Source organism: Canis lupus, chromosome 8, assembly GCF_011100685.1.
Source record: "Canis lupus familiaris isolate Mischka breed German Shepherd chromosome 8, alternate assembly UU_Cfam_GSD_1.0, whole genome shotgun sequence".
Classification (NCBI taxonomy): domain Eukaryota; kingdom Metazoa; phylum Chordata; class Mammalia; order Carnivora; family Canidae; genus Canis; species Canis lupus.
In genome coordinates this window covers 6,825,018-6,849,546 of record NC_049229.1, presented here as the reverse complement: position 1 = coordinate 6,849,546, position 24,529 = coordinate 6,825,018, and the positions used below count along the sequence as shown (strand labels likewise).

The 24,529-nt window shown below is 36.0% G+C and overlaps 1 long non-coding RNA gene across 1 annotated transcript in view; it reads right to left on the bottom strand.

The window, feature by feature from the left end:
- LOC119872984 overlaps positions 1 to 24,529 on the bottom strand; it is a 55,423-nt gene that overhangs the window by 1,336 nt on the left and 29,558 nt on the right. The window contains exon 4 of the long non-coding RNA XR_005362817.1: positions 3,947 to 3,996. This is a non-coding gene — a long non-coding RNA (uncharacterized LOC119872984). The remainder of the gene's footprint in view (positions 1 to 3,946; positions 3,997 to 24,529) is intronic.

The window sequence follows — 24,529 nt, the reverse complement described above, 5'->3', positions numbered from 1 at the left end:
AAGGGCTGAAAGTAGAGCAAGAGTGGATTACTGAGGGAAGTCAGGGGTGCTATTTGGAAGGGAAAAGGGGAATAAATAATAAATGGCCAAGTTGTAAAGAACTGCTATGCTATAAATATAAAAAAACAGTTTTTTTTTTTTTTTTTTTTTTTTTTTTGCTTTACTAGGGGTTTAATGCAGTACCAATTACATTCTTAGTGACATAATTTCATTCATTTCACTTTAGGTGGATTTTAATAAAAACTTGCATAAAAATTTACATAGAAAATATTGTCCTCATAGACTTTTCTACAAATTCACATATCTATAAAATAAGTATATATACTTAGGACATTATGAACCATTAATGGCATTTTGCCAGCTCTTCTCAGGTCTGGAAGCCTCTCTGTGTGATCAATACCCTTTAGGATGAGCAGACTAGCCTCTCTCAGTTGAGTTAAAATTTCACAATATTGAGAACTCTTCCATCAAACTATTTCCCCCAACTTTAAAATTTATTTATTTATTGAGATTATTTATTGAGCATCTCCTTTGTATCCAACACAACATTAATTACTACAGATATAATGAACTGTAGTGACAAATTCTCTGCCTACGTGAAGTTTAGTATGATCCATCTGCATTTTGAAAAGATCTCTCTTGGAGCACCTGGGTGGCTCAGTGGTTGAGTGTCTGCCTTCACTCAGGTCATGATCCTGGGGTCCTGGAACCAAGTCCCAAATCAGGATCCTCACAGGGAGGCTGCTTCTCCCTCTGCCTATGTCTTTGCCTCTCTGTGTGTGTCTCTCATGAAGAAATAAATAAAATATTTAAAGAAAGAAAAGATCTCTCTTATTGAAGCATATGTAGGGAAACTAGTTAGGTAGAAACTACAGCAGTGTGGGTGAGAGATGAACCTAAGTTTAATTTGAGCAGAAACACAGGAGATGGAGCAAAGTCATAAGAATAGAAATAATCTTTGAATATAAATTGTCAATAACTTGCCAATGGCTAAGTAGTGAGGTTGCAGTGCAGTGGGACATCCATATTGCCTCCTATATATCTGACTTAACGAACGGAATGAATAGTCCTATACTCTCTAATAAGGAACACTGGAAGAAGACCAGGTTTGAGAAATGCTGAGTATTTTTACCTCTCCTATGACACTAATAGTAGAGCTTGCATTTTACTTAGTTTTGGGCCTACATTATTCCCAGTCACATTATTGCCCCTTTCAGTGAGAGATCAAATCTTAAGAGTTTCATCTTACCCTAGAGCCATCATGAGGCCTGGCTCATAGTAGTACCTATTTATTGTGTTCCACTTACTTTTGTGGACTGACTAAATTAATGAATTAGCAAATAAAAAGCCATGTATTGCAGTACCTAAATTATATTACCACATTATATTCCTTTCTATTCACCATTATGTTTTGCAGGATTCCTCTTTAAAGGACCAAATTCTGGACAGCCTGGGTGGCTCAGCAGTTTAGCACTGCCTTCAGCCCAGGGCATGATCCTGGAGTCCCAGGATTGAGTCCCATGTCGGGCTCCTTGCAGGGAACCTGCTTCTCCCTCTGCCTCTGCCTCTCTCTCTCTCTCTCTCTCTCTCTCTCTGTGTCTCTCATGAATAAATAAATAAAATCTTAAAATAAAAATAAAAAAATAAAGGACCAAATTCTGAAATTTTTTTAAATAACTACCTAAATAATAGTTTGAATTACATTATATTATATATATATATAATTTTATATATTGTGAAGTGATTACCACAATAAGTTAAGTTAGCAACCATAATCTCATATTAATAGAGGAAGTTTTTAATCAAACAAGAGGGGCAACAAAATTTTATTGGTTAAATATAATGAATAGAAAGGCAGCCAGCCATGTGCGTCTTTTCTCTTATATAAAGCTAGGGAAGACCTCACACAGTGAGAATGGGGAAAATTAACAAGGCAGGAAACAACAAATGTTGGAGAGGATGTGGAGAAAGGGGAACCCTCTTGCACTGTTGGTGGGAATGTGAACTGGTGCAGCCACTCTGGAAAACTGTGTGGAGGTTCCTCAAAGACTTAAAAATAGACCTGCCCTACGACCCAGCAATTGCACTGCTGAGGATTTACTCCAAAGATACAGATGCAGTGAAACGCCGGGACCCTGCACCCCGATGTTTCTAGCAGCAATGGCCACGATAGCCAAACTGTGGAAGGAGCCTCGGTGTCCATCGAAAGATGAATGGATCAAGAAGATGTGGTCTATGTATACAATGGAATATTCCTCAGCCATTAGAAACGACAAATACCCACCATTTGCTTCGATGTGGATGGAACTGGAGGGTAGTATGCGGAGTGAAATAAGTCAATCGGAGAAGGACAAACATTATATGTTCTCATTCATTTGGGGAATATAAAAAATAGTGACAGGGAATAAAGGGGAAAGGAGAAAAAATGAGTGGGAAATATCAGAAAAGGAGACAGAACATGAAAGACTCCTAACTCTGGGAAACGAACTAGGGGTGGGGGAAGGGGAGGTGGGTGGGAGGTGAGGGTGACTGGGTGACAGGCACTGAGGTGGGCACTTGATGGGATGAGCACTGGGTGTTATTCTATATGTTGGCAAATTGAACACCAATAAAAAATAAATTTATTAAAAAAAAAAAAAAGCTAGGGAACGCTAGGTGAGAAACGCCAGTTTCAATACTTATTATCCTTTCTCACCCCCCACCTCCCCATAATGTAGCATTAAGAGCTACACTGTGTTGGAAGCACTGAACAAGAAGACTAGAAGAGCAGGCAAGGGAAAGGTAAATAAGGACCTATATTCTCCATGTTAAGGTATTTAGATCTTATCTGGTAATCTGTTATTTGCCTTTGTTTTCTTTACCTCTGAACTCCCAAAAGTATTTATTTTTTTAAAATATTCATTTGACCCTATAAAGACTTTTTAACTAACAACCTATTATAGCATCAGATTGTCAATTATTTCTTCTTTTGCTACGTAACTTTTCAAACATTTGTCATATTTGAGTAATATCTACACTTGAGTTTGAGGACTACCTTGATCTTCTTTGTAGTCTGATCCCATCTCTTACAACTGTCTTAATTATAGTTAGCAGTTGTTTGATTGCTAGGCTTCCCATTAGTTGTATTAATTTATTAGGTGGTTCTTATTCTTTCAATGGTAAATGGTTCAGACTTTACAATGTGAATAAACATATTCTGGCAATGTTCCTTCCACTATTTCGGCTTTACTCTCATGTTCTTCGTGGGTTGGAATTATTTCCAATCAAAAATTATTTCAACTCAATCATAAATCTCCCATATATCTTCGGAGGGAATGGTTCCTAAAGCACACCCTCAGGGTTATTTTTTAATCTTCTGATCTTGTAATCACTAGAGCTCAAATAGTTCCCAAGTTACTCTATAACCTTTAGACAAGCATTGATTTATTTTCTGAGTTTCATCTTGCCAGACCTCTCATTTTAAAGATTGCTTCAAAAATGAGATCTATGTTACCTTAACATTGGCTCTTTCCCTGATACATGCCCTGCTGTTAACTGAATACATGTCAAAAACATTAAAGACATACATAGGGTACTTTCTATGCTAATAATTAAGTAGACCTTCCTGTTTTTCCTCTCAAAATTACCTTGCACAAAATAGCACTGTAGTCCTGGGCTAAAGGAATTGCAACATTTTCTAATGGAATATCCAAATGGCTCAGTATTTCTCAGTCCTGGCTTTGCATGACATCACTTGAGAAGAGTTATATGCATGGTGCAACTTACCCCCAGAGATACTGTCCTGGGGTAGTGCCTGGACATTAGTAATACCAACAATCAGGCAGGGTTGAGAAGTAGGCTGCACTAGTCAATAATATTGTTTTTTGTTTGTTTGGCTGCTTGGTTTGGTTTTTAACAAAACAAGAATCTAAAGATACTAGGTTCAAGTGAGTCTGCCAGTAATTACCTTGTGAATTTGGGCAAGTCATTTCATCTTTCCAAATCTCAGATTTTTGCCTGTAACATAAAAAGTTTAGATGAGATGTTTTAATCCTTTACTAGGCAAACAAATTTTATCTGCTAGATGCCAGACACACTAAGTGAGATTGGGTATAGTCAGTACCAATCAGTAACTGACCTGATTTATATCTTCTTAAGAAGTGGCTACCATAACCAGCAGTGCATTTTCATTTACAATTAAATTCTTACCAAAATAAAATTTTAATTGCACAAAAATTTTATTAACTGCTATTCCAAATACTCTTTCTTTCACCTTTCTACTTATAGTTAATTGCTTAATTAAGTTGTTATATTACTCTGAAGGATTTTTGTAGTTAGAGGCCAGTATTGGTTTCTTATATTTTAATCACCCTATAGTCTCACCATATTTGGGCAAAATGAAGAGGATCGCAACAAGCTTTTCGTTGAAAAAATAAATAATAAGGCAGAAAACATGGCCCAGGAGATAGGAGGTTAGGCAAGCGGGTGTATATTTAGGGCAAGATGAGGAACTATATCAGCATGTTTCTTTCTAGTCCAGAAAAAAGCTGCAAGTATGATTATCCAAGTCTTGAAACTCAGGTCATTGGTGCCATAATGGTCCACCCTTGAAGATGATATCCTGTCCAAAACCTGATTATCCAGATCTGGTGGGCCTTCTGCATACACATTACTTTTATATGCATTCATAAAAGGAACAGAATTATTTGCACTCCCATTGCTCTACTTTTCACAAACTTTATTGTCATTTTTGTCTTCTAGCTCATCTGTCTTAATCTTGATAGTATTCTCAGCAACCACTCGACTTTGTCTTAAGTTATAGTGTTATCCAAAATAGATGTTTTACCTTTTTTCAATTTTCCTTTTTCTATTTTTCCCAATAATGTGGACCTTTATGGTTTATTCCATAAAACATCCAAATGTCCTGATTTATAAATTGTGAAACAAGTTGCGTATATATGCAGATATGTGAACAATGTGAACATTGTTTTGGATAGACTGCCCATTTTGAGGCTCAGTAACAGCCCTCCACTCTATCCTGCTTTATTATTTAACTCTTTGGATTCGGTTTGGGGTCTGAGTGTAATCTGAAGTAAAAGAAAATTAGCAATTTGGGGCGATCTTATATGGCATTCACTCTGCAGAGAAAACTGAGTATATTTTTAGGCACTGCATGTTTATAACCTAATTTTCCCTCATTACTTTACAGAGGTGACCTTGTTCTAATACCGCCGGCACCCGATGTTATAAAAGTGAAATTCTTTTCAAACCTGTGCTGTTAATGTGTTCCTGCTCAGAAACAAATGCAAGATAACATTAACATTCCTGCCACAAAATACCTGCTAATTTGCTTGCAGTGAAGATAGAAAGCTTTTCATTACATATCACAAACTTCATTTATGTAGAATGAGTCACCAGGCTTGCTGAAAAGCCAATGAGCATCTAATCTCTAATGGTGCCTTCAGCTCTAACATCAATCCTCCTAGTTTGACTCATCTTTTATCAGCTAGTCAGTCTTTTTTTTTTTTTAATTTCTATCCTGTTTCAAAATTGTGTTGTTCATCTGTCAAAACAGCTTTGATTTATGCTTTTTTTATATTACAGCTGCAGAGAAGAAAACACACACACACAGAGGAATATGCTATTTTCTCATTAAGGTCAGAATAAAATCTATGCAACAGAAAATGAACAACTTAGTTTCAAACAAATGATGACATTACTAAGTTCATAAAAGTTGCATTCCTGATCTTAAATTCTGCTTGATAGGTGTCCCTCCATGTTGTTTCTCTTGAAAATGATTTGCAGTGGCCCATGCAGATTTATATGCCATTTCTTGGCATAAGAGAGAAATAAAAAGAAATAAGATTTCAATGCATTGGTTTGTTCTAAACATATTAAGACAATGGCTTTTCAATTATGGTTATTCTATTAAAGTCATATCCTAATGGCATGCTATCATTGATGAAGTCTTAATCTCTCAGAACTTCCCAGAAGATTAACCCTGGAGAGCTACTTTGTGTCAATACTGGATCATTTCCTGAGGAGGGGAAAAATGTGCTTTATGTATCAAACTCTAACTACAGACTTTCATTAAATACATCCAATGGATATTCTTACGTATTAGATATAAAATTCCCCAAGAGTTTTAGGGACTTAGAAAACCTAACTGAGGATGAACTCTTTTGCACTGGCAGAATTAGGAAGCAAGTTAAGTTGAAAGTCAGTAAAGTCAGGTCAAGCAAAGAATGTGTGTGTGTTATACAAGATTGAAGATATTCCATCACCTTGTTTTAGTGGCATATTACGCAAACTTAAGAGGGTTTTTTTTCCCCTTTTCTTTTCAACACCAAAGACATTTTATCCTTCCCAACAGGTGAACACTGAGCCATTTCCTTGCTGTAAAAAGCAGAGCCTCAAGTCATTATGCCAATTTGTTGTCTCCTAGGCCCTAATAGGTCTTCATAGAATCCTGATGAAAAACACAAGGTTCATTGAAGCTCCAGAGACAAATCTCCCTCAAATGAAGCCTAGTCTTATTTGTCTGCAGAAAAAGCATACACTTCTTCAGAGTGTGACTGTTCTGTGGGATTAAAAATGAAATACAGACAAAATAAAAGGTATGGTAACCAGCTGGTTCCAAGCGACCATGAAGTCACTAATACCAAAGTTGTCGTAATTCTAATCTAGATCTTCTCCACAAATTTCACACCTCAAATTATGCCTTCTTTAGCTCAGAATTCATGGATGTGTACACACAAAGACTAAATGGAAATAGTATCCTTAATATGAAGGTTTCCCTCTTCTCAATTGTCAGCTACAGTAAGTGTATTAAAGCCATCCCATCCTCAATTTTTCTAAATCTACATTCTTCCTTAAGACTCCATGCTTCCCTAACATTATTTGTTTCTTCAATATCATCAAATTAGCAGATAGAACAACAACAACAAAAAAACTTTTGAATCCTTAATTTTCTTGATTACTTATTTACTTACATCAGATATTTTTATGCATAAATGAATACTACTTTGGTACATTTGATGCTGACAGAAATAGAAATCTATTCTGAAACAATCCACAAATGTTTTTTGTTTTGAAGATTTTGCTATACCTTTCCTTGTCAAACACCTTCGTTTCTTTCTGGGAAATTTTTCAATCCTGGGAAATTTACATTAAAATTATCATAATAATGATCTGCAACATATATCACTATACATTCCCAATGTATTTATAAATATACCTTTTCGAATCCATATAAAAACACCATGAAGAAGATATGTGGTCAACCAATACATTTTTAGCACTGAGTAAATTGGAAGGAATTTTGATTTATATGTAATTCAAAAGATCTGAGTATTAACTGTAGCTTCAATAATTTTAAACCCTGGTTTGGATAAGTCACATAATCCCTTTGAACCTCAGTTTCTTCAGTCACCAATTTAATGAAAACAAACTATAAGCTATAGGTTGTCTGGAAATTAATGAAATAGAATCTATACCTTCAAGTTATAATATAGTGGAGACTCATATATATATATTTACAACTATCTATATGATCCTAGATATAGAAGTTAAAGTTTGTAAGACCAATGTAAGGAAAATTATGTGAGAAATGTGAGAAATAGCCTTGCCAATTATTATGTAGATTAAATAAGAAAAAGGGAATTTGAAAACGGTACACATATTATGAAAGTGCAAAGTATTATTGTCAAACATCATTCTAGTAAACAGTTCCAGGAGCAGTGGGCAAAATAATGGCCCCCAAAGATGTCCACATCCTAATCCCTGGAACCTGTAAATATGTCACCTACATTATAAAAGGGGCTGTGCAGTTATGCTTAAATTAAAGAGTATGGGATGGGGAGACTATCCTGGATTACCTAAGTGAGCCCAATGTAAGGGTCCTTTGTAATAGAAAAAGGAAATAGAAGAGATCAGAATGATGAGATCTGAGAGGGACTCACCTTCTAATTCTGGCTTTCAGGTGGAGAAAGTCAGCTATGAGTCAATGAATCTGTGGATGGCCTCTAAAAGCTACAAAAGGTACAGATATAGACTTTCCCCTAGACCCTCTATGAGGGAATGTAGCCATTACCTTGATTTTAGCCCACTGAGACCCAAGTTGAACTTCTAACCTACAGAACTATAAGATAATAGATTGGGTTATTTAAAGTCCCAAAGTCTGTAGTAATCTGTCACAGCAATCATAGAAAACTAATATACCAGGCATTACACTGTTTAATGTCAGACTGAAGATATTCCTAGGAACCCAGCATCCAAGAACGAAAGGCAGACCAGAGGGGTTACAACTCTGGGAAGGCATTTCAAGGCCAAGAAACACAAGGGAGGGTATGGGTTATGAAAAAGACACAGGGCAACTCTTGGCCTAAGTGAGAACAGAAAACAGATGTGAAGCATGACTGATCTATTGTTCACATATTATTAAGCATCTATTGTATACATAATTATATGCTAGAAGTTTCAAGGAGTATATTAAAGGTAAACTCCATGAATGTTCTCAAATGCAGAGTCCACTTTTTATTTGTTTGTTTGTTTGTTTGTTTGTTTTTGGCCAAGGACCGCCCTGTCCCCAAACACATTTCCTATTCCACTGAAATGGAACTACTTAGCGAGGAAGACCACTGATGGGAAACACCTGGAGGACCTATCTCCCACAGAGGCCGTCTCTTCCCAGCACAGATTCACAAGGGAACTAACCAAAGTGCACTTTCTCTCATTGCACCACATGTGCAGTTCAAGAAAACGCTAGCTCCAGAAAGATAGCCTGCTTGGCTGGGGCTTACCCTGTACACAGAGTCCTAGAATCTGACAAGGCTGAGGGTAGGAAATGTGCAGGAAGGAAAGAGGGCATGCTTGGTGTTCTGGATCAATGGTCTGGCTCCCCAGGGTCCTCTCCCAGTTGGGGACATAGGGGTTTACTGACAGTTTTGGCCATAGGTGGGAGCCTGTGGTACATACACAGGGATAAAAGGGTCCATCTTGCTCCAAAACAGTGTAGTTCATTCCTCTGACTCCTGATCTCATGAGATAACAAAGCCAGATCTCCCGGGATCCTGGACTGGGAATCATGACTGAGATACTGGACCTTAGTCTGATAAAAACAAGAGGTCTATAAATGGCCCAAGGATAACCATCATTCAGATCCCTTCACCAATGGATCAATATGAGAAACACCACCTCAGGAGATGGTTTGGTGAGCAAAGGCAGGCCCTATTCCACAGTGGGTATGAGCCAAACACGGGCCAGGAGACAAAAGTGAAAAGTACATGTGTGAGCCTCTGTGGCTCTACATCTAGGCACCGTGCCATCACCTGTCAGGTCTGGGAATTCTGGGGATGAACAGGGCCTCTGGTGGACATTTCCTGGGGAGGTCCACTCCTCCCACCCCAATGCCCAAGTTGCCAATTCCTCCAAAGCCAGGTCTTGCAGGTACTCCTCTTTAATTTTTATTTATTTATTTATTTATTTTCAAAAATTAATTAATTAATTAATTAATTAATTTATTTATTTATGATAGTCACACACACACACAGAGAGAGAGAGAGAGAGAGAGAGAGGCAGAGACACAGGCAGAGGGAGAAGCAGGCTCCATCCACTGGGAGCCCGACGTGGGATTCGATCCTGCGTCTCCAGGATCGCGCCCTGGGCCAAAGGCAGGCGCTAAACCGCTGCGCCATCCAGGGATCCCCCCTTTTTAATTTTTTAAAAAAATATTTTATTTATTTATTCATAAGAGACACACACAGAGAGAGGCAGAGGGAGAAGCAGGCTCCTGGCAGGGAGCTCGATGTGGGACTCGATCCCTGCTCCCTGGAATCAAGACCTGAGCCAAAGGCATACGTTCAACTGCTGAGCCACCCAGGTGCCCTTTGCAGATACTTCTAAGCCTTGCAATCCCAGTATGGCTAGGAAGTTCAGTGATAAGAGATACCTATGGGACCTGAATCCCACAGGTTCCCTTACCTTCCCCAGGCACAGGGCTATGGGGGGTCTCACCATCTCACTCAAACCTCCTGCTCTTCTCGGCATCATAAATAGAGTGCAGGTAACCCCTATCTACAGGAAGAGGGCTGATGGGGGACGGGTGGTCCGGATGCACACACACCTAGAGGTCCTGGAATCCCCGGGGCTGGACATTGGTGAGGAGGGAAGTGTTCACAAGCTGGCCTCTCTGAATCTGCAGGCAGCAGATTGGTCCTTCCTTTGATTGGTCCAGAGTATCATCCTTGAGTGCTGCTTGGGGCCACAGGCAGCGCAGCACAGAAAAAACGAAAGGCAGCCAGCGTGCATCCAGCTCCAAAACCTAGTAGCTAAGTCCCCTGAGGCCAGATCTCGCAGTATCTCGGGGTCAAAACCTCGCAGGAACCTGGAAACCCTGGAAACCCTCAGCCTTGGCATCCTGGGCAAGTCTCCAGGTGAGAGGCACCTGGGAGACCTGAGTCCCACAGGTGCCCTGGGTAGCGAACCAGCCCAGGGCCATAAGGGGTCTAACTCAAATGGCCTTCCCCCTCCTCATCACTAGTGCAGTGTAGGAACACTTAGCACCATGGAGATGGCCTCCGGATTCCAGTAAAGACTAGCAATACAGAATACCAGCAAATAAATGTCATAAAACTGAAGTAGAATAAGTTATATATACAATGTGAGTTCTGTGAATCCACAAATAAGATTATTTGGCAACAGGAGTAGCCATGTGGGGATGTGAATAGGTTACAAAGCCAAATGGCCACTAGAAGACTAAGAGGAGGTAAAATAGAGTGAATGGGAAGATTACCACCTCCACTTCCCACTACAACCAGGGGATTTCAGTGTTCATTTTTTTGTATATATTGAATGCCCATGGAAGAGTTTCTTTATATAAAAGACTTAAATGAAGCTTTTTTGAATAATTTGACAGCCATTGCTGTAATCAGTTGGAAACCAGTGAACAGATTTAAGCTTGGAAATCTCACAAATACTTTACTACCAGGAGTGTAGAAGTATAAAAGATGGAACAGAGACATCAGGTGTAATAGCCCAAGTTCAAAGTTAATGGGGGAAGGCATGAAAAAGACAAATCTGATAGATTTTTAAAAAGAAAAAAAAAAAAAGAAAGGAAGAAAAGAACAAGTACTTCTTGATCATAATTTGATAAGGGAGGGAGGTAGAGAGCCTTAGAGGACAAGGTATATACCACTACCATTATTCCCTAAGTAGCAATACTGGTTTGAATATATAAACTAATTTAATCCTCCTAACAATAGGAGATGGCTTGTATCAATATTCCTGGTTTACTAGTAAGAAAACGGAGGTTGCAAACACCAAGAAATTTGCCAAAGGTCACTTAGTTAGCTCTTGGCAGGGCCAGCATTCAAATTCAGGCTGTACGGCTCTGGGGCTGTGTTCTTAGCCACTATGGATGGAGTAGTTATTTGAGGAAGAAAGCAACTTTTTTTTTCTTAAGATTTATTTATGGGGTGCCTGGGTGGCTCAGTTGGTTAAGCGCCTGTCTTTGGGCTCACGTCATGATCCTGGAGTTCCAGGATCAAGTCCCTCATCAGGAGGGACTAATGCTCAGCAGGAGTCTGCTTCTCCCTCTGCCCCTAACTCCGCTTGTGCTCCCTCTCTCTCTTTCTCTCTCTCTCTTTTTCACTCTCTCTGTGTCTTTCAACTAAATAAATAAGAGAGGGGCAGAGGGAGAGACAGAATTTCAAGCCAACTCCCCATTGAGCACAGAGCCCCAGGCGGGGCTCAATCTCATGACCCTGAGATCGTGACCTGAGCAGAAATAAAAAATGAGACACTAAAAGTACCGAGCCACCCAGGCACCCCCAAAGGAAGCAACTTTTACTTGGAACACGTAAGATCTGAAGCAACTAAAACAGAGTATCTCTGTGGTGCATTTTGCTATCATTACACTAAAATCTCAGAACATTGCTGCTGTGTAGAGCAAGGTTGACCCTGACAAATGATAAATCTAGATACCACTAAATTACTGTTTGAGTCAATAGGACATCTTGACTTTCGCTGAAAGCACTGAGAACCATAATATTATTTCATTATCACTAAACTATAGCAATTCATAAAAGAATTAGAGAGAGCTACTTCCCTAGAGACAGTCATGCCATATGGCTGTTATAAAAATATAGTTTTAAATAACATCAAATCTAAGCACTGTTATTGAAATCTCTTCATATGACACTATATATAATTCCGAAGGGGTCAATAGAACACTAAATAAACCCCTGTAACAAGAAAATAATCTGATTATGCATTACTTGGCAATTATTAAAAACAACAACTTTAACGATTGTATTTCACTTTTTAAAATGTAGGTTAAATCCTCCTTAAGTTTTAGTTACCGAACTATCACTGATAATGAGGAAAATAACAGATATTAGTTTCAAATCAGTACAGAATTTCTGGCATATAATTAGAGATCTGAAAACTCATATGTAGTCAAGAGATGCCTCGTTACCCACAGGTAGTTGACAAAATGCTTTACCACCTGCATATTGCCTGTTAAATTTAGATCAAGATTGACAAAATATTTTTTCCTGTGGTGCTTGTAACTCAAAAGCCAAAACTTCTAAGACTCTCTTGCCCTAGTTTCACTTTTTATTTATTTATTTTTATTTATTTAATTTTTTTTTAGAAATCTTCCTTCATAGAAGCCTTTAGAACTCTGTGAAACTTTTTTTTTTCTTCTATTCCTTTGCTGTTTGGAATTCCACTTCTGAGTTACAACTATGTGAAAGCTCTAAGATAACCACAAAAACAAAAGTGTGGCATCAAATTGAACCTGACCTTCTGGCAGGCAGAATGGAACAAAACCTCTCCTTTAAATCCCTCTAGTATTTGGTGAATCTTCTAATCCTAAAAAGCTGACTCTTATTGATTCTTTTTGTGTTATAAAAGAAATATCATATCTGAAGAACTTTTTTATGAAAAGTCTGGAGATTCTTAGCTACTACATTGAGAAGAATTCTAATGCTGAATAAAGAATCAATCATAAGTACCAAAAAGAAGGGCTCTGACCATTTGGAGAAAAACATGTAGAAGAATCTTTCATTTCCTTTGAATTTCACCTTGAAGCACCTTATGGCTTTCCAACATATGCTATATTTGGTTGTAGAATCTGACTATATATCATAAAAATATTGAGAGAATTCTCAAATGCTGAGAATATATTGAGATTAACTCATAGGTAAATGATTTAAACATTGGGATATTTATCTATCTATGCATATATACATATGTATATGATTGCTTTTCTTACTATATGTTAATTTGTTTTAAATTTAAATCTTCAAATACATGTATAAATGCACTCAGTATGCATCCAGTCCTTATGTGACTTGCCAACATTTCAGCATTTTCCGCACATGTAAACTATGATTTTCTGAGTTTGAAGTCCCAGCTGCCATTTACTCTGGAAGTTAAGGAATTGTTTTGGGAACTCTAAGGTCACTCAGCTGCATCTGGGTCACTGAGCTCAGATCCAGGCAGAACAGAATGTTGCTCTTCTCCCAATGGACTTCTTTTTTAGTGCATGCTACTTCTAATATTCACTCTCTCCCTAGGGTCTAACTGGGTTACACTCAAAGTCCAGCTCAGTACAGAGGCCAGATTTCTTATACTCTTGAGGATATTGTGGACTACATTAGTGTTTAAAATATGGGTAAACATTAATGTTTAAAATATGGGTAAAGTAATGAGCCACATATAGATCAAAGGAATAAATCATGAAACTTCACAATTAAAAAAAAAAAGGCTTTCTATATGTATGTCCTTTAAGTAAACCATTTAAATAACTTGAAGTAAATGTTTTCCAGTCTTGCTTACAAGGTGGGCCTGTGGCAGGGATCTCAAGAACAGTGTAATAAGGAATCTATAATGTAATCACTTAGTGTTTAGTAAAATATTGTTTAATAGAACTCAATTGAAGATACAATGTCTTTATAAATTTTCTTCTCAACACCGGCATTTACACTCAGTCTAGAGATATTTCCAGAGTAATTAGTTACACCAGAAAAAACCCCCACAATTAGTTCAAAATAGCTAAGATCCACAGAGGAAATAGAAAGGTCCCAGCTGTGATTCTAATTCATCAACAACAATACATTTTTAAATCACCTATTTAGGGATCCCTGAGTGGCGCAGCGGTTTAGCGCCTGTCTTTGGCCCAGGGCACGATCCTGGAGACCCAGGATCGAATCCCACATCGGGGTCCCAGTGCATGGAGCCTGCTTTTCTCTCTGCCTATGTCTCTGCCTCTCTCTCTCTCTCACTGTGTGGCTATCATAAATAAATAAAATAAAAAAAAATAAATCACCTATTTAAAACTAAAATAATATAAAAAATAAGGAGGATCAGTGCCAAGGTATTTGTTAAAGAAGTGATAGAATGTAAAATGTCATAAACAACAGTAAAAATGAGTTGCTTAGATTGCATTTAACAACGAAAAGTGCAACATGTCATGATAATTCTTGGAGAAACATTGAGAAATCTGAAAACCTTAATTTTCTGTTTTTGTATGAGATCATACCTAAATTGATTTCAGAGAAATTCTGCTCTCTTACAAAATAATTATGTGACCACTTTTGAGAACTCTAAGAACAGAAATCCATTTAGTTTTTTCATACAAAGGAACTTTAACATAATTGATTATACAAATGATAAAGTTGAGAGTGAGTGCCATGAAGCATGACAAATACTAGCAATAGTAGGAAGACACCAACTATTCCTAGGACAAAAGAAACAGTGAGAGGAAATGGTATAAGAAGAACAGGAAGGTAGGATTGTCCTGCCTGGCAGCCAGAAACAGGAACATGCAACAAGGGCTTTCTATCAGGAGCAGGAACTAATACAGATACATAGTCACTGCTAGAAAAGCTACTATAGGCGAGAAGGGGTGCAGGAGGGGAAATACCCTGATTTATTTTTTTACCCTCCAATACCTGCAATTTGCTGAATATAAACAAGAGTCAATAGACAGGAAAATCTGTAATGCAGAGTAAATCAAGAGAATGTGAGAAAGACACCAGCAACCAAACAGTCAAATAAGTAGCACAGGAATTATAAGAAATGAAAATGTTAAGAATCCATAAATATCAGCTCATCCAACCTCTCACTTGTTTCAAAGCATTCATAGCCAGGAATGGTTCTGAAAAATGTCTGCACTTATGCAGAAACAAAATCCTTTATTTGTAGTCTGATCACATTTTCTAATGTTCACTGGTTTGGTCATCATCCTTTTTTACAGTATCTCTCCAATTGTAAAGTCCATTTGGTGATCTTAATTATTATTTTATTTGGTTGGCTATAGAAGCTAAGTAAGTAGTTCTCAAGCTCATTCATGAGCAGTTATCTTCAAAAATGAACAAAAAGACTGATATTGAGATGCCATGGCAGAAACCTAGAGAACTTACAGTTTTAATCTTCTTTACGTATTTTTTGTAGACTTTTATGTTTCTCCTTAGCGTGTAAGAGTAAAGAATATTTAGTTAAGCAAAGCTGTTCTCATACAGTAAGCTTCAAATCATAAAACCCAGTCCATATTCATTCTGCTTAGAACATCACCTTCCATTTTGCAAAAATATTTCCAGGATTCCAACTGTTTATCTCTGACATCATGTGGAAAGGATTTATTATCTCGTCTCCTGAGAGAAATATCAGATCTTACACATATAAAAATATTACTGACTTTTAATCTCTTTTCTGTTCTAAACGTTCTAATTCTCTATGTCTAACTCATTAAGAATACACTGTGATGGGTTTTTTCTGCTTTGAATTATGGTCTTAAGCCAGTTTTTTTAGCACTGATAATGTGGTTGTTTTCATCCCAGCCAAATCCAATTAATTTTTCAAGTAAAATTTCAAGGCATATTATATCAAAGCTTTTACTCCAGTTGAAAACAAAATTCAAGAATGGAAAACAGCTGTGTGCCTTTCTCCACTGTTTCTTTAATTCTCCCTAAGGTTTTGTTGTTTGTTCTTATGCTAGCATGGTTTCTATAGAAGTCAGTTTATTTGTTTGGGGAAGGGAGTGGGTATGGGTGGGTGTTTTCTGAATTCGGGTTCTCCAAATAGAACCAGTAGGATATATGCATGTGTGTATATAAATGTGCATGTGTTTAAGGAATGACTTATGAGATTTTGGGAGCTGGCGAGTTTGAAACTTGTAGGGCAGCCTGGCAGGCGACATTCTGGTAAGAGCTAATGTTTCAGCCCCAAGTCCGAAGTGATCATGAGACAGAATTTCTTCCTCTTCGGTGGACCTCAGCTTTTTCTCTTAAGGCCTTCAACTGACTGTATAAAGCCCACCCACATAATGGATGCTACTCTACTTTATGCAAAAGTCTACTGATTTACATTTTAATCATGACTAAATAATGACTTAGCAACAACATGAAGACTGGCCTTTGACCAAACAACTGGGCACCATAGCCTAGTCAAGTTGACACATAACTTAACGATCACATTTTCGTTTGTTACAATTACTCCTTTGACCAGAAATCTATTTCACTTGAGTTGTATTGCATCATTATCTATTATAAAAAATACAGTGCTAGAAAATATTTAGAGAAATGTGAATTCTGAGTATGACTTCATTTCTAAAATATTAAGAACATTATTATTATTAAACTTTATTTTAAGAAAAAGCATTAAAATGAAAAATGACTTGTAATATTTCCTAAGCTGAAAATTTGATAAAACTCCTGTAGGAGAGGTAAATCCACTTACATATATTATAAAACGCCCTCAAAACCTAATTTAAATTTGTAAAAAAAAAAAAAATTCCTGATGCTGAACATTTATTCTATAATCTTTGCATTATTCTAATTTTTCATACATTTTCAGTAAATTTCAGTGGCTATATATGAAGTTTGTATTTTGAATGTGTAGTTAAATCTATTTTTTAAATATAAAACCCAGATATTTTAGTAAGGTCAAAGCCAATGCTTGTAGTTTAATTACTATTATTTTAAACCCTGGTAAGACTTACTTTGGTGAATGTTTCCCTAGTACTTTATGCAGGATTATACTTTAGAAATTTTTTTTCTTTTTTATATAACTACTACTTTGTCACTTTTTTATAAATCTACCTATAAAAAAAGCATAGTCTTAATGAAATTATGTTCCTAAGGAAACTAATTTCTAAGTCACTTTGTAGTTTTTGTAATTAAAAAACAAAAAAGGAAAATACAGTTTTTGTTAATTAAATACCATTTCTCGTATATCAATGATCCACCTGAGACTGGAAATGAAATAGTTCTCTCTTGTTTAAAAAATAGTGACCAAAAAATGGATCTTTTTAAGTTCTGTTGTCCAAAGTTATTTTAAACTTTCTTCCTGATATCTTTTATATTCTTCTTTCAAAATTCAACTGCCACACAGTTTAAGAATTTAGTTTCTTAATTTTTTTCAGTCTCCTAATAGCATGATGGATGGTCTACAATTGGAACTCCATTGGAAAATGTTTTTTTCTTTCTTTTTTTTTTATTAAAGAACTTAAGCAATATTTAGACTATTAAATCACACACTACTTTTTAAGATAATGCTTTTCTCTATATAATTTAAAGATTTTTCATAAACATAGCCTCATTAATCTTCTGTGTCTCCAAAGGTAATTGTGTATGCATGATTTCCATTTTACAGATTGTAAACTAACCTGAGGAAACTGACCATCATGGGATTCCTTTTGTTCCTCGTGCCACAGCTTTGACCCACAAAGATTTCAAATTTATTACAGGCATAGAGTTTATTTTACTCTTCTATTATATTCCCCAAAGTCCAAAGAGAATGCAGTCTTGTGTGACTAAAGGAAAAAAAGTTTCAAAGTCAGAAAGCCAGGCTGTGAGACATAGCTTTCCCATTTGGGCAAATTATTTAACCTCTCCAAGTTTACATCTGTGAAACACCTGCTCTCTCCACAACAGTGTTGTTTGTGAGGCTCAAATGAAAGAAATATGTAAATGTGCTTTGTAAATTGCAGCTCCTATATAAATGTTAGTTATTATGTTATACTTATAACCCCACTTGACAGTTTCTTTGATGCAAATATTGAATGTTCTCAATGTTGGCATTCTTCAAGCCATAGTATATCAGATATGTTTACCAATCATTTACTGAATACACTAAAGAATGAATATTATTGAATATTCACTGTGTATCCGGCCCTGTTCTAGATTCTGGTGTAGAGAGGCTACATTTTTTTTAAATGTTGTTATCAGGCAGGACTGAAGACCCTAAACACTCTAAAGAAGTAAAAGTGGAAGCTTGTGGCTAACTGGGGAAAAAACACCTAGCTAAAGGATATAGCAAGTGCCAAGAATGTTCGAGATGCAAATAGAGGACAGATGTGCTGTTGCAATGTAAACAGAGAGAGGGTAGTAGAACATGAGCTCTGAGATAGTAGGGATAGGGGTAGATCAAGAAAGACATTATGAATACTGGTTTTTACTCTGAATAACTTGGTAAGCATTGGAGAGCTTTATACAGGGTGACATGTGTCACTGTAGCTCCTAGAATGAGAATAGAATGAAGAAGAAAGGCAGAAGGGATATAACCAGCTGAAGGAATGAATGCAGCAGCCCTGGAAAAATATGACGGTGCACTCAATCAAGGTACTAGCAGACTGCATGGTAATAAGAAGGCAGATTATATCTATACATTTTGAATGTAGAGCTGATAAAAAATCTGTGAATGGTTTTATAGTAAAACCATGTACACATTTTGAAAAAACTTACATCTTTATAAAATTGAGTCATCTCCAATTACTTAGATCATCTTTAATTCCCCTTAGTTTTGTAGTTTCCAGTGTAGAATTCCAGAACTGATTTTCCTGCATTTTCCTTAGATACATAATGATTTTTATTGCTATTTTAGGTTCATCTTTATTAATTTTTCTCTACTATATATAATTTATACATAATTTTATCTACATTGCTAAATATACATAATCTTCTCAAGTCTGTAAGAACTTAATGAATGAATACCAGACCTGAAACTAATGTAACATTATATTATCAACTATACTGCAAAAAAAAAAAAAAAGATATTAGATGTAAAACAAAAAGGAAAGAGGAATTTGAAAATAGTTGATTACAACCAAAGAAGGAAGGATCCATAGAAAAATAAAGAATAGAGGCTCTTGGGTGGTTTCGTGGGTTGGGCATCTGACTCGATTTCAGCTAGGGTCATGATCTCAGCCCTGCTTCAGTCTCCGTACTCAACCTGCAGTCTGCTTAAGATTCTCTCCCTTTCCCTCTGTCCCTCCCGGATACCACTACTGCTCTTTCTCTCTTTCAGAAAAATTTTTAAAAAAAGAAAAAGAACAAAAAAAGAATGGGATAAAAGCTTTAAACACAAATATATAAATACAAATATAATAATATGATATATAAGTAGGTGTATGTGTACACACACATATACATTCACACATTAAAATTTTATACACACACATATATATACACATACTGTAAAATTTTACATTTATGTATCTATATGTATAAAATGTCAAAAATAGGTTTTATATAATTCATTCTGTTTTGTTTTTTTTTCTATCTTGCATCCTTCACTAGAGTAGTCAAATATTTTCAATTATGCAATGTTTTTCCTTTATCAATTATTTTCAAACTATGTATTTTTAATGATTACCATATATATTTTATGCATCCTTGATGTATTACAGTGCAGTACTACTTTTTTTTAGACAAAAGGAGTGGCAGAGAGAGAGAGAAAAACAGTATCGCAAGCAGGCTCCACACACAGTGCTGAGCCTGAAGCAGGGCTCAATCTCCCAACCCTGAGATAATGACCTGAGCTGAAATCAAGAGTCAGATGCTTAACTGACTGAGCCACCCTTATATTAAGAGTCAGGTTTTATCAGCTTTGTAAATTCGTATATTCTCAAATATTGTTTTGTACCTCTCTCTGATGCCTCTAGCTCTGGGATTCTAATTACTATTGTGTTGGACAGTGGAAATCTCACAAGTGTCTTACAATCCTTTCCTTTATTTCCCATTATATTTTCTCTGTTTTCAATTAAGATAGATATTTTCTATTGTTCTCTCTTACAGTTCACTAATTGTGTTTTCTGCTCTAATTTGCTGATAAAATCACTTATTGAAGTCCCCCCCAGCATTATTAAATAAAATTATAAGATATTTAAGATATAGCTTATACTGATTTCATATTTGTATAATTGTGAAATGAGTCCTACCATGTAAGTAACATAAATGCCATAACCTCATATACCTTTTTTTCCTTCTTCTGGTAAGAAACATTTAAGTTCTATTCCCAGAAAATTTCAATTATATAATAATATGTTACCAGCCAGCTATCCTCCATGTTTTGCATTATATCCTCAGACCTTATTCATCTTATACCTAAAAGTTTGCATGCCAATAAGCGTTGGCAAGGATGTAGAGAAAAGGGAACCCTTATACAGTGTTGGTGGAAATGTAAATTGATTCAACTACTATGGAAAACTACATGGGGGCTCCTCAAAAAATTAAAAATAGAACTACCATATGACCCAGCAGTTCCACTTCTAGGTATATACTCAAAATAAATGAAAACAGATTATTGAAGAGATATCTGCATTCCCATATTTATTGCAGTATTATTCACCATAGCCAAGATAGGAAAACAACAACCTAAATGTCTGTCAATGGATGAATAAACAAAAAAGATGTGATATATAAATATATATATACACCTTATTCATATGCATGTATATGTGACATATATACATATATACATGTGTGCATTTATACCTTATTCATATGCGCATATACATATATATACACACACACACACACGCATATATTATTCAGTCATGAGAAAGAACATCCTTCCATTTGCAACAACCTACATTGACCTTGAAGATATTATCATTATGCTGAGTCAGGTAAGTCAAACAAAGACAAATACTGTGTGATAAAACTTATATGTGAAATCTAAAAATGCCAAACTTGGGCAGCCTGCGTGGCTCAGCGGTTTAGCACCACCTTCCGCCCGGGATGTGATCCTGGAGACTCAGGATCGAGTCCCGTGTCAGGCTCCTTGCGGGGAGCCTGCTTCTCCCTCTGCCTGTGTCTCTGCCTCTCTCTCTGTGTCTTCCATGAATAGATAAATAAAGTCTTTAAAAAAAATAAAAAATTCAAACTTATAAAAAGAGAATAAATAGTGGTTACCAGGGGTTGGGAGGTGAGAAGATAGGAGAAATGTTGGAGGGTACAAACTTACAATGAGTAAAAAATAAGTCCTACAATTCTAATGTACACTGTAATGAATAAAGACTACAATATTATAATCATCAAACTTTCTAAGAGACTGGATCTTAATTATTCCAATCACTCATTAAAAAGAAATGATAATTACATGATGTGATAGAGGTGTTAATTATCACTACAATGGAAATTATAAATATATAAATATATCAAATCAACATGTTGTACACCTTAAATTTACATGTTATATGTCAAATATATTTTAATTAAAGAAATTTTTAAAAATGAATCGAATGCAAATTGAATCCTACAAAATAAATAGGAAATTAAAACCACAAACAGTCCGGTATGTTCTAAGTAGGTAAAACCAGTCGCTGGGCATCCACATTAATAAAATAGAGAACAAAGATGTGCTCAAAACAACAAACAGGAAAAAAAGAATAAATTAAAAATGGTTCATCAATTCAAACTGAGTGAATTAGGAATAGATGGGAACTTCTTTGTTGTTTTCATAAGTGGTATCTACAGACATCCCAGAGCAAACATTTTCATTAATGGTGAAATATTAAAAGTTATACTTCTGAGATTGGGAATGAGACAGGAATGTCTATTCTTATCCCTTTTATTAAACATAGTGCTGAATGTCCTAGTCCCTGCAGAAGTATAAGAATAAAAGGTATAAGAATTTGAATGTAGGACTTAAAACTCTCATGATATCAGACAACAGAGTCATATACTTTAAAATTCAAAATGATCTATAGTCAAATTATAAGAATTAATAAATAGGATCAGCACAGTTTTTATGAAGATTGACCTGCAATCAAAAAGTCTACAAATAGGGGATCCCTGGGTGGCTCAGCGGCTTGGCGCCTGCCATTGGCCCAGGGCGCGATCCTGCAGTCCCGGGATCAAGTCCCGCGTCGGGCTCCCTGCATGGAGCCTGCTTCTCCCTCTGCCTGTGTCTCTGCCTCTCTCTCTCTCTCTCTATCATGAATAAATAAAAAAAAATCTAAAAAAAATTAAAGCATACAAATAAATACATATAGCAAACTATATATAGATATTACACTGCAAGAACAGTAAGTTCAATGAGAATACATAATATGGTCAGTGTTGTCTCTCATTAGAAATACAGAATTCCGTAATGTGGCTTTAAACTGAAGTGAGAGCTTTAATGCAGCATTGCCATCAAAGTCTCTGTAATTAAATCTTTGATGTGTTGCTCTATATGACTTCTGCTTAATTTTCATTAAAGAAATGTCTGCTTTAAGCATATCCAACTGTATACCCAGTGCCTTATTTCAATGATGGCACCTAGGAGGCACTCAAACTATCTACTTATTGAATGATTGAATAAACGACATACTATTTTTCCTATTTCTAAAATCTCTTAAATCTATTCTATTCAAATCCCTTTTATTGTAAGATGGATAAATTTTGGGGGAGATAAAAGTATTAAATGTCTATTCTCTTTTAACAATATTGTCTATTTAATTTCTTCCGTCAGTCAAGTAAATTGAGCAATACATATTTTTTTGGATCTCTTTGTTAGTGATGTGTAAAATAACTGCCCAGAGCAGAGATAGGCAATATGGTATTGCTGAACAAGATGCACAGATTACTGTAAAACAGACTGGCTTCTAATTCTAGCCATTAGTTAAGACGCAATAATTCTATGACCTAAGGCAAGTTACTTTGTCTTTGTAAACCTGCTTACACAGTTAAAAATGGGAAAATAATACCAATCTCTAAAGTGACCATTAAAAATTAAAACGTGATGATATATGCTAGCTATTTTTTGTAACATTTCACACATAGATAAGTATTATTATCATTATTATTACAAATCAATAACTGCACAATCTCAATACATACCTCCCACTGGAAACTCCAGAACTTTTAAATAAGAGCTTAGACAGAGAAATCTAGTTGTAAGAGGAATTTAAAAAAATGTGTTTTGAAACTACAGTTGCACAGTATGTGCACTCCTTTTATTGAGAGTACACTTTTTATTTGACATGTATTCACCACAGTGGGTAAAAGGGAATATTGGGAATATTGATATTCCTCCACTGACATTGTGCAATTATCCTCTTGGGTGTAATGAATTTCTTATTCGAATAAGAGTTTAAAGTAGAGGAAAAAATATGTACTGTCTTTCAAAAGCAAAGTCATTAACTCTGAAGAGGAGCAAGTTAAAAGGCAGCTGCTAAGATCTATGAAGTTCTACCAAAAGCAATGAAGGTATTTCTTAATTGCTATGGTTTCATTACTGTAAAACATTTGGAACATGTTGGCCTTTAATGCCATCAACCTATAGCACACATGTTCACAAAAAGGAAAGTAATATCAGTGGAAAATTATGCACTACAATGTGGGTAAGTCAAGACCACAACTTTATTTTCAATATAAAATGTAAAATTAGGTTGGTGTAAGATTCAAAATGATCTCAAAGTTATGTTATTTTAAAAAGTGTTAGTGGTTCACAGGCAATACCCAAGATTGGCAGAGAAAGAAGTAACAAATATTGCTAAGATCAATACAAAGCAAGAAGGAATAGGTGGTCGTTCCCTCCCAAGATTCATTCGCTCTGTTTTTGCTTAACAAAATCACAAAGTCAGAACATAATTGCAATCTCAAAGAAATACAGATAAACATATTCATGAAATGAGTGTTTGTGTTGTTCCTGGGACTGCTTAAGCCCTGGAGACAGAGCAGTGTAGACCTAAGAGCCCTGCCCTTGAAGTTTACATTCAGTTATCAAAACATGAAGTGTCAAAAATTTCTTTTGTCTAGTGCTTGTGAAGTTAAGTGGGACAGCCTTTATTCAGTACATCAGCATTGTTCAGATTCAAATTATTTTCAGTCAGAAAAACTAAATGAAAAAAAAAAAAAAAAAAGAACTCACGTGGACTCTCCCACCACCAGGATTTTTAAGCAGTAATATGGTTCTTTAAGATCTTTGCTTCTTACAAGAAGCAAAACAAAAGTTTGGAGGTTAAGAGTATTATTGTGTCAAAGAAATTACAATTTCCAAAGATTGCAGGTGCTAATGTAATGATAAAAATTTTAAGATAATTCTGTAAAATTGTTTAGCAAGTTTGGCTTGCTAACTTTTTATAGTCAGAATTTGGGTATGAAAGGCTGAAAATATAGTAGTATCTTTTGTTTACTTGTTTGTTTGCTTGCTTGGTAAAAACAGACAGCTACAAGCTGAGGTTGGTAGAGTCTATCCTCCAGATCCCAACTACAACTTGGTCTGAATTCTGACAAGGAGTTTCTGAAACTCCAAGTGACACTCACTCTGTCTCACA